Below are 13,505 nucleotides of genomic sequence, written 5' to 3' on the forward strand. Positions count from 1 at the left end.
TGGCATTTCGTCCGGTTATATATATGTATATTACACAGAGTGACATTCCGTCCGATTATATATATATATATTACACAGAGTGACATTCCGGTTATATTTATATATTACACAGAGTGACATTGCGTCCGGTTTTATATATATATATATATTACTCAGAGTGACATTCCGTCCGGTTATATATATATATATTACACAGAGTGACATTCCGGTTATATTTATAAATTACACAGAGTGAGATTCCGTCCGGTTTTATATATATATAATACAGAGAGTGACATTCCGGTTATATATATATATATATATATATATATTACTCAGAGTGACATTCCGGTTATATTTATATATTACACAGAGTGACATTGCGTCCGGTTTTATATATATATATATATAAATATTACACAGAGTGACATTCCGGTTATATATATATTACACAGAGTGACATTCCGGTTATATTTATATATTACACAGAGTGACATTCCGTCCGGTTATATATTTACATATTACACGGAGTGACATTCAGGTTATATATATATATTACACAGAGTGACATTCCGGTTATATATATATATATATATATATATTACACAGAGTGACATTCCGCCCGGTTATATATTTATATATTACACAGAGTGACATTCAGGTTATATATATATATATATATATATTACACAAAGTGACAGTCCGGTTATCTATATATATTACACAGAGTGACATTCAGGTTATATTTATATATTACACAGAGTGACATTCCGTCCGGTTATATATATATATATGACACAGAGTGACATTCCGGTTATATTTATATATTACAAAGAGTGACATTCCGTCCGGTTATATATATATCTATTACACAGAGTGATATTCCGTCCTGTTATATATATATATATATATATATTACACAGAGTGACATTCCGTCCGGTTATATATATACATTACACAGAGTGACATTCAGGTTATATATATATATATTACACAGAGTGACATTCCGGTTATATTTATATGTTACACAGAGTGACATTCTGGTTATATTTATATATTATACAGAGTGACATTCCGTCCAGTTATATATATATATTACACAGAGTGACATTCCGTCCAGTTATATATATATATATTGCACAGAGTGACATTCCGGTTATACTTATATATTACACAGAGTGACATTCCGTCCGGTTATATATATATATATTACACAGAGTGACATTCCGTCCGGTTATATATATACATATATATTACACAGAGTGACATTCCTGTTATATATATATATTACACAGAGTGACATTCCGGTTATATATATATATATATTACACAGAGTGACATTGCGGTTATATTTATATATTACACAGAGTGACATTCCGTCCAGTTTTATATATATACATTACACAGAGTGACATTCCGGTTATATTTATATGTTACACAGAGTGACATTCCGGTTATATATATATATATATATATATTACACAGAGTGACATTCCGGTTGTATATATGTATTACACAGAGTGACATTCCTTTTATATATATATATATTTATATTACACAGAGTGACATTCCGTATATATTTATATATTACACCCAGTGACATTCAGGTTATATATATATATTACACAGAGTGACATTCCGGTTATACTTATATATTACACAGAGTGACATTCCGGTTATATTTATATATTACACAGAGTGACATTCCGTCCGGTTATATATATATATATATTACACAGAGTGACATTCCGATTATATATATATATTACACAGAGTGACATTCCAGTTATATATATATATATTACAGTGACATTCCGTCCGGTTATATATTTATATATTACACAGAGTGACATTCAGGTTATATATATATATATATTACACAGAGTGACATTCCGTCCGGTTATATATTTATATATTACACAGAGTGACATTCCGTCCGGTTATATATATATATATTACACAGAGTGACATTCCGTCCGGTTATATATTTATATATTGCACAGAGTGATATTCAGGTTATATATATATATTACACAGAGTGACATTCCGTCCGGTTACATGTTTATATATTACACAGAGTGACATTCAGGTTATATATATATATTACACAGAGTGACATTCCAGTTATATAAAGATATGTATATATTACACAGAGTGACAGTCTGGTTATATTTATATATTGCACAGTGTGACATTCCGTCCGGTTATATATTTATATATTATACAGAGTGACATTCCGGTTATATATTTATATATTATACAGAGTGACATTCAGATTATATATATATATTACACAGAGTGACATTCTGGTTTTATTTATATATTACACAGAGTGACATCCCGGTTATATTGATATATTACACAGAGTGACATTCCGTCCGGTTATATATATATATATATATTACACAGAGTGACATTCCGGTTATATTTATATATTACAAAGAGTGACATTCCGGTTATATATATATATATATTACACAGTGACATTCCGGTTCTACTTATATATTACACAGAGTGACATTCCGTCCGGTTATATACATATATATTACACAGAGTGACATTCCGGTTATATTTATATATTACACAGTGTGACATTGCGTCCGGTTATATATATATATATATATATATATATATTACACAGAGTGACATTCCGTCCGGTTATATATATATATATATATATATATATATATATATATTACACAGAGTGACATTCCTGTTATATATGTATAAATTACACAGAGTGACATTCCGGTTATATATATATCTTACACAGAGTGACATTCCGGTTATATTTATATATTACACAGAGTGACATTCCGTCCGGTTATATATATATATATATTACACAGAGTGACATTCCGTCCGGTTATATATATATATATATTACATAGAGTGACATTCAGGTTATATATATATATATTACACAGAGTGACATTCCGGCTTTATATATATATTACACAGAGTGACATTCCGGTTATATATATATATATACTACACAGAGTGACATTCCGGTTATATTTTATATTACACAGACTGGCATTCCGTCCGGTTATGTATATATATATTACACAGAGTGACATTCCGTCCATTTATATATTTATATATTACACAGAGTGACATTCAGGTTATATATATATATATTACACAGAGTGACATTCCGGTTATATTTATATCTTACACAGAGTGACATTCCAGTTATATTTATATATTACACAGAGTGACATTCAGGTTATATATATATATATATTACACAGCGTGACATTCCGGTTATACTTATATATTACACAGGGTGACATTCAGGTTATATATATATATAACAGAGAGTGACATTCCGGTTATATATATGTATATATATATATATATATATACACATATATTACACAGAGTGACATTCCGGTTATATTTATATATTACACAGAGTGACATTCCGGTTATATATATATATAAATATTACACAGAGTGACATTCCGGTTATATATATATTACACAGAGTGACATTCCGGTTATATATATATATTACACAGAGTGACATTCCGGTTATATTTATATATTACACAGAGTGACATTCCGTCCGGTTATATATATATATATTACACAGTGTGACATTCCGTCCGGTTATATATATATATTACATAGAGTGACATTCAGGTTATATATATATATATATATTACACAGAGTGACATTCCGGTTATATATATATATATTACACAGTGTGACATTCCGGTTATATTTTATATTACACAGAGTGGCATTCCGTCCGGTTATATATATGTATATTACACAGAGTGACATTCCGTCGATTATATATATATATATTACAGAGTGACATTCTGGTTATATTTATATATTACACAGAGTGACATTGCGTCCGGTTGTATATATATATATATATATATATATATTACACAGAGTGACATTCAGGTTATATATATATATTACACAGAGTGACATTCCGGTTATATATATATATATATATATATATACATATATATTACACAGAGTGACATTCCGGCTTTATATATATATACACAGAGTGACATTCCGGTTATATTTATATATTACACAGAGTGACATTCCGGTTATATTTATATATTACACAGAGTGACATTCCGTCCGGTTATATATATATATATAATTACACAGAGTGACATTCCGTCCGGTTATATATATATATATTACACAGAGTGACATTCCGTCCGGTTATATATATATATATTACATAGAGTGACATTCAGGTTATATATATATATATATATATATATATATATATATTACACAGAGTGACATTCCGGTTATATATATATATATACTACACAGAGTGACATTCCGGTTATATTTTATATTACACAGACTGGCATTCCGTCCGGTTATATATGTATGTATTACACAGAGTGACATTCCGTCCGGTTATATATTTATATATTACACAGAGTGACATTCCGGTTATATTTATATATTACACAGAGTGACATTTCGTCCAGTTTTATATATATATATATTACACAGAGTGACATTTTGGTTATATATATATATATATTACATAGAGTGACGTTCAGGTTATATATATATATATACATATATATTACACAGAGTGACATTCCTGTTATATATATATATTACACAGAGTGACATTCTTGTTATATATATATATATATATATATTACACAGAGTGACATTGCGGTTATATTTATATATTACACAGAGTGACATTCCGTCCGGTTTTATATATATACATTACACAGAGTGACATTCGGTTATATATATATCTATATATATATATATATATATATATATATATATAACCGGATGGAATGTCACTCTGTGTAATATATAAATATAAACGGAATGTCACTCTGTGTAATATATATATATATATATATATATATATATGTATATATATTACACAGAGTGACATTCCGTTTATATTTATATATTACACAGAGTGACATTCCGGTTATATATATATATTACACAGAGTGACATTCCGTTTATATTTATATATTACACAGAGTGACATTCCGGTTATATATATATATTACACAGAGTGACATTCGGTTGTATATATATATATTACACAGAGTGACATTCCTTTTATATATATATATATATTTATATTACACAAAGTGACATTCCGTATATATTTATATATTACACCAGTGACATTCAGGTTATATATATATATTACACAGAGTGACATTCCGGTTATACTTATATATTACACAGAGTGACATTCCGGTTATATTTATATATTACACAGAGTGACATTCCGTCCGGTTATATACTATATATATATTACACAGAGTGACATTCCGATTATATATATATATTACACAGAGTGACATTCCAGTTATATATATATATATTACACAGCGACATTCCGTCCGGTTATATATTTATATATTACACAGAGTAACATTCCGTCCGGTTATATATATATATATTACACAGAGTGACATTCCGGTTATATTTATATATTACACAGAGTGACATTCCCGTTATATATATATATTACACAGAGTGACATTCGTCCGGTTATATATATATATAAATATTACACAGTTTGACATTCCGGTTATATATATATTACAGAGAGTGGACATTCCGTCCGGTTATATATATATATATATATATATATATATAAATATTACACAGAGTGACATTCCGGTATATATCTATATTACACAGAGTGACATTCCGGTTATATTTATATATTACACAGAGTGACTTTCCGTCCGGTTATATATATATATATTACACAGAGTGACATTCCGTTTATATTTATATATTACACAGAGTGGACATTCCGTCCGGTTATATATTTATATATTACACAGTGTGACATTCCGTCCGGTTATATATATATATATATATTACACAGTGACATTCTGGTTATATTTATATATTACACAGAGTGACATTTGCGTCCGGTTAATATATATATATATATATTACACAGAGTGACATTCCGTCCGGTTATATATATATATATATATTACACAGAGTGACATTCCTGTTATATATATACATATTACACAGAGTGACATTCGGTTATATATATATATATTACACAGAGTGACATTCCGGTTATATTTATATATTACACAGAGTGACATTCCAGTTATATTTATATATTACACAGAGTGACATTCAGGTTATATATATATATATATTACACAGCGTGACATTCCGGTTATACTTATATATTACACAGGGTGACATTCCGTTTATATTTATATATTACACAGAGTGACATTCCGTCCGGTTATATATATATATATTACACAGAGTGACATTCCGTCCGGTTATTTATATATATATATATTACACAGAGTGACATTCCGGTTATATTTATATATTACACAGAGTGACATTGCGTCCGGTTATATATATATATATATTACACAGAGTGACATTCCGTCCGGTTATATATATATATATATTACACAGAGTGACATTCCGTCCGGTTATATATATATATATTACATAGAGTGACATTCAGGTTATATATATATATATATATATATATTACACAGTGTGACAATCCGGTTATATATATATATATTACACAGACTGACATTCCGGTTATATTTATATTTACACAGAGTGACATTCCGTCCGGTTATATATATGTATATTACACAGAGTGACATTCCGTCCGATTATATATATATATATTACACAGAGTGACATTCTGGTTATATTTATATATTACACAGAGTGACATTGCGTCCGGTTATATATATATATATATATATATTACACAGAGTGACATTCCGTCCGGTTATATATATATATATATTACACAGAGTGACATTCAGGTTATATATATATATTACACAGAGTGACATTGCGTCCGGTTATATATATATATATTTATATATTACACAGAGTGACATTCCGTCCGGTTATATATATATATATTACACAGAGTGACATTCCGTCCGGTTATATATATATATATTGCACAGAGTGACATTCCGGTTATATATATATATTACACAGAGTGACATTCCGGTTATATATATATATTACACAGAGTGACATTCCGGTTATACTTATATATTACACAGGGTGACATTCAGGTTATATATATATATAACAGAGAGTGACATTCCGGTTATATATATGTATATATATATATATATATATTACACAGAGTGACATTCCGGTTATATTTATATATTACACAGAGTGACATTCCGGTTATATATATATATATATATAAATATTACACAGAGTGACATTCCGGTTATATATATATTACACAGAGTGACATTCCGGTTATATATATATATTACACAGAGTGACATTCCGGTTATATTTATATATTACACAGAGTGACATTCCGTCCGGTTATATATATATATATATATATATATTACACAGAGTGACATTCCGTCCGGTTATATATATTTATATTACACAGAGTGACATTCCGTCCGGTTATATATATATATTATATATATATTACACAGAGTGACATCCGGTTATATATATATATATTACACAGAGTGACATCCGGTTATATATATATATATATTACACAGAGTGACATTCCGGTTATATTTTATATTACACAGAGTGACATTCCGGTTATATATATATATTACACAGAGTGACATTCCGTCCGATTATATATATATATATTACACAGAGTGACATTCTGGTTATATTTATATATTACACAGAGCGACATTGCGTCCGGTTATATATATATATATATATATATATTACACAGAGTGACATTTCGTCCGGTTATATATATATATATATATTACACAGAGTGACATTCAGGTTATATATATATATTACACAGAGTGACATTCCGGTTATATATATATATATATATATTACACAGAGTGACATTCTCGGTTATATTTATATATTGCACAGAGTGACATTCCGTCCGGTTATATATATATATATTACACAGAGTGACATTCCGTCCTGTTATATATATATATATATATATTACACAGAGTGACATTCCGGTTATATTTATATATTACACAGAGTGACATTCTGTCCAGTTTTATATATATATATTACACAGAGTGACATTCCGGTTATATTTATATATTACAAAGAGTGACATTCCGTCCGGTTATATATATATATATTACACAGAGTGACATTCCGTCCGGTTATATATATTTATATTACACAGAGTGACATTCCGTCCGGTTATATATATATATATATTACATAGAGTGACATTCAGGTTATATATATATATATATATATATATATATTACACACAGTGACATCCGGTTATATATATATATATATTACACAGAGTGACATCCGGTTATATATATATAATACAATATTACACAGAGTGACATTTCCGGTTATATATATATTACACAGAGTGACATTCCGGTTATATATATATATTACACAGAGTGACATCCGGTTATATTTATATATTACACAGAGTGGACATTCCGTCCGGTTCTATATATAATATATATATATTACACAGAGTGACATTCCGTCCGGTTATATATATTTATATTACACAGAGTGACATTCCGTCCGGTTATATATATATATATATATTACATAGAGTGACTTCAGGTTATATATAGATATATATATATATATATTACACAGAGTGACATTCCGGTTATATTTATATATTACACAGAGTGACATTCCGTCCGGTTATATATATATATATTACACAGAGTGACATTCCGGTTATATATATATATATTACACAGAGTGACATTCCGGTTATATTTATATATTACACAGAGTGACATTCCGTCCGGTTATATATATATATATTATATAGAGTGACATTCCGTCCGGTTATATATACATATATATATTACACAGAGTGACATTCCGTCCGGTTATATATATATATATTACATAGAGTGACATTCAGGTTATATATATATATATATATATATTACACAGTGTGACAATCCGGTTATATATATATATATTACACAGAGTGACATTCCGGTTATATTTTATATTACACAGAGTGGCATTCCGTCCGGTTATATATATGTATATTACACAGAGTGACATTCCGTCCGATTATATATATATATATTACACAGAGTGACATTCTGGTTATATTTATATATTACACAGAGTGACATTGCGTCCGGTTATATATATATATATATATATTATACACAGAGTGACATTCCGTCCGGTTATATAGTATATATATATTACACAGAGTGACATTCAGGTTATATATATATATTACACAGAGTGACATTCCGTCCGGTTATATATATATATATAAATATTACACAGAGTGACATTCCGTCCGGTTATATATATATATATTACACAGAGTGACATTCCGTCCGGTTATATATATATATATTACACAGAGTGACATTCCGGTTATATATATATATTACACAGAGTGACATTCCGGTTATATATATATATTACACAGAGTGACATTCCGGTTATACTTATATATTACACAGGGTGACATTCAGGTTATATATATATATAACAGAGAGTGACATTCCGGTTATATGTATGTATATATATATATATATATATTACACAGAGTGACATTCCGGTTATATTTATATATTACACAGAGTGACATTCCGGTTATATATATATATATATATATTACACAGAGTGACATTCCGGTTATATATATCTATTACACAGAGTGACATTCCGGTTATATATATATATTACACAGAGTGACATTCCGGTTATATTTATATATTACACAGAGTGACATTCCGTCCGGTTATATATATATATATATATTACACAGAGTGACATTCCGTCCGGTTATATATATTTATATTACACAGAGTGACATTCCGTCCGGTTATATATATGTATATATTACATAGAGTGACATTCAGGTTATATATATATATATATTACACAGAGTGACATCCGGTTATATATATATATATATTACACAGAGTGACATTCCGGTTATATTTTATATTACACAGAGTGGCATTCCGTCCGGTTATATATATGTATATTACACAGAGTGACATTCCGTCCGATTATATATATATATATTACACAGAGTGACATTCTGGTTATATTTATATATTACACAGAGTGACACTGCGTCCGGTTATATATATATATATATATATATATATTACACAGAGTGACATTCGTCCGGTTATATATATATATATATTACACAGAGTGACATTCAGGTTATATATATATATTACACAGAGTGACATTCCGGTTACTATATATATATATATATATTACACAGAGTGACATTTCGGTTATATTTATATATTGCACAGAGTGGACATTCCGTCCGGTTATATATATATATATTACACAGAGTGACATTCCGTCTGTTATATATATATATATATATTACACAGAGTGACATTCCGGTTATATATATATATTACACAGAGTGACATTCTGTCCAGTATATATTATATATATGACACAGAGTGACATTCCGGTTATATTTATATATTACAAAGAGTGACATTCCGTCCGGTTATATATATATATATTACACAGAGTGACATTCCGTCCGGTTATATATTTTTATATTACACAGAGTGACATTCCGTCCGGTTATATATATATATATATTACACAGAGTGACATCCGGTTATATATATATATATAAATATTACACAGAGTGACATTCCGGTTATATATATATTACACAGAGTGACATTCCGGTTATATATATATATTACACAGAGTGACATTCCGGTTATATTTATATATTACAAAGAGTGACATTCCGTCCGGTTATATATATATATATATATTACACAGAGTGACATTCCGTCCGGTTATATATATTTATATTACACAGAGTGACATTCCGTCCGGTTATATATATATATATATATTACATAGAGTGACATTCAGGTTATATATAGATATATACTATATATATTACACAGAGTGACATCCGGTTATATATATATATATATTACACAGAGTGACATCCGGTTATATATATATATATTACACAGAGTGACATTCCGGTTATATTTTATATTACACAGAGTGGCATTCCGTCCGGTTATATATATGTATATTACACAGAGTGACATTCCGTCCGATTATATATATATATATTACACAGAGTGACATTCTGGTTATATTTATATATTACACAGAGTGACATTGCGTCCGGTTATATATATATATATATATATATATATATTACACAGAGTGACATTTCGTCCGGTTATATATATATATATATATATTACACAGAGTGACATTCAGGTTATATATATATATATTACACAGAGTGACATTCCGGTTATATATATATATATATATATTACACAGAGTGACATTCCGGTTATATTTATATATTACACAGAGTGACATTCCGTCCGGTTATATATATATATATTACACAGAGTGACATTCCGTCCTGTTATATATATATATATATATTACACAGAGTGACATTCCGGTTATATATATTTATATATACATATTACACAGAGTGACATTCTGTCCAGTTATATATATATATATTACACAGAGTGACATTCCGGTTATATTTATATATTACACAGAGTGACATTCCGTCCGGTTATATATATATATATATTACACAGAGTGACATTCCGTCCTGTTATATATATATATATATATATTACACAGAGTGACATTCCGTCCGGTTATATATTTATATATTACACAGTGTGACATTCAGGTTATATATATATATTACACAGAGTGACATTCCGGTTATATATATATATATTACACAGAGTGACATTCCGGTTATATTTTATATTACACAGAGTGGCATTCCGTCCGGTTATATATATGTATATTACACAGAGTGACATTCCGTCCGATTATATATATACATATTACACAGAGTGACATTCCGGTTATATTTATATATTACACAGAGTGACATTGCGTCCGGTTTTATATATATATATATATATATTACTCAGAGTGACATTCCGTCCGGTTATATATATATATATTACACAGAGTGACATTCCGGTTATATTTATAAATTACACAGAGTGAGATTCCGTCCGGTTTTATATATATATAATACAGAGAGTGACATTCCGGTTATATATATATATATATATATATATATTACACAGAGTGACATTCCGGTTATATTTATATATTACACAGAGTGACATTCCCGTTATATATATATATATTACACAGAGTGACATTCTGTCCGGTTATATATATATATATAAATATTACACAGAGTGACATTCCGCTTATATATATATTACACAGAGTGACATTCCTTCCGGTTATATATATATATATATATATATATATATAAATATTACACAGAGTGACATTCCGGTTATATTTATATATTACACAGAGTGACATTCCGTCCGGTTATATATTTATATATTACACGGAGTGACATTCAGGTTATATATATATATATTACACAGAGTGACATTCCGGTTATATATATTTATATATATATATTACACAGAGTGAAACTCTGTCCGGTTATATATTTATATATTACACAGAGTGACATTCAGGTTATATATATATATATATTACACAAAGTGACATTCCGGTTATCTATATATATTACACAGAGTGACATTCAGGTTATATTTATATATTACACAGAGTGACATTCCGTCCGGTTATATATATATGTATGACACGGAGTGACATTCCGGTTATATTTATATATTACAAAGAGTGACATTCCGTCCGGTTATATATATATCTATTACACAGAGTGATATTCCGTCCTGTTATATATATATATATATACATATTACACAGAGTGACATTCCGTCCGGTTATATATATACATTACACAGAGTGACATTCAGGTTATATATATATATATTACACAGAGTGACATTCCGGTTATATTTATATGTTACACAGAGTGACATTCCGGTTATATTTATATATTACACAGAGTGACATTCCGTCCAGTTATATATATATATATTACACAGAGTGACATTCCGTCCAGTTATATATATATATATTGCACAGAGTGACATTCCGGTTATACTTATATATTACACAGAGTGACATTCCGTCCTGTTATATATATATATTACACAGAGTGACATTCCGTCCGGTTATATATATACATATATATTACACAGAGTGACATTCCTGTTATATATATATATTACACAGAGTGACATTCCGGTTATATATATATATATTACACAGAGTGACATTGCGGTTATATTTATATATTACACAGAGTGACATTCCGTCCGGTTTTATATATATACATTACACAGAGTGACATTCCGGTTATATATATATATATGTATATATATTACACAGAGTGACATTCCGTTTATATTTATATATTACACAGAGTGACATTCCGGTTATATATATATATATATTACACAGAGTGACATTCCGGTTGTATATATGTATTACACAGAGTGACATTCCTTTTATATATATATATATTTATATTACACAGAGTGACATTCCGTATATATTTATATATTACACCCAGTGACATTCAGGTTATATATATATATTACACAGAGTGACATTCCGG

Source organism: Carcharodon carcharias, chromosome 30 (genome assembly GCF_017639515.1).
Source record: "Carcharodon carcharias isolate sCarCar2 chromosome 30, sCarCar2.pri, whole genome shotgun sequence".
NCBI classification, from domain to species: Eukaryota; Metazoa; Chordata; class Chondrichthyes; order Lamniformes; family Lamnidae; genus Carcharodon; species Carcharodon carcharias.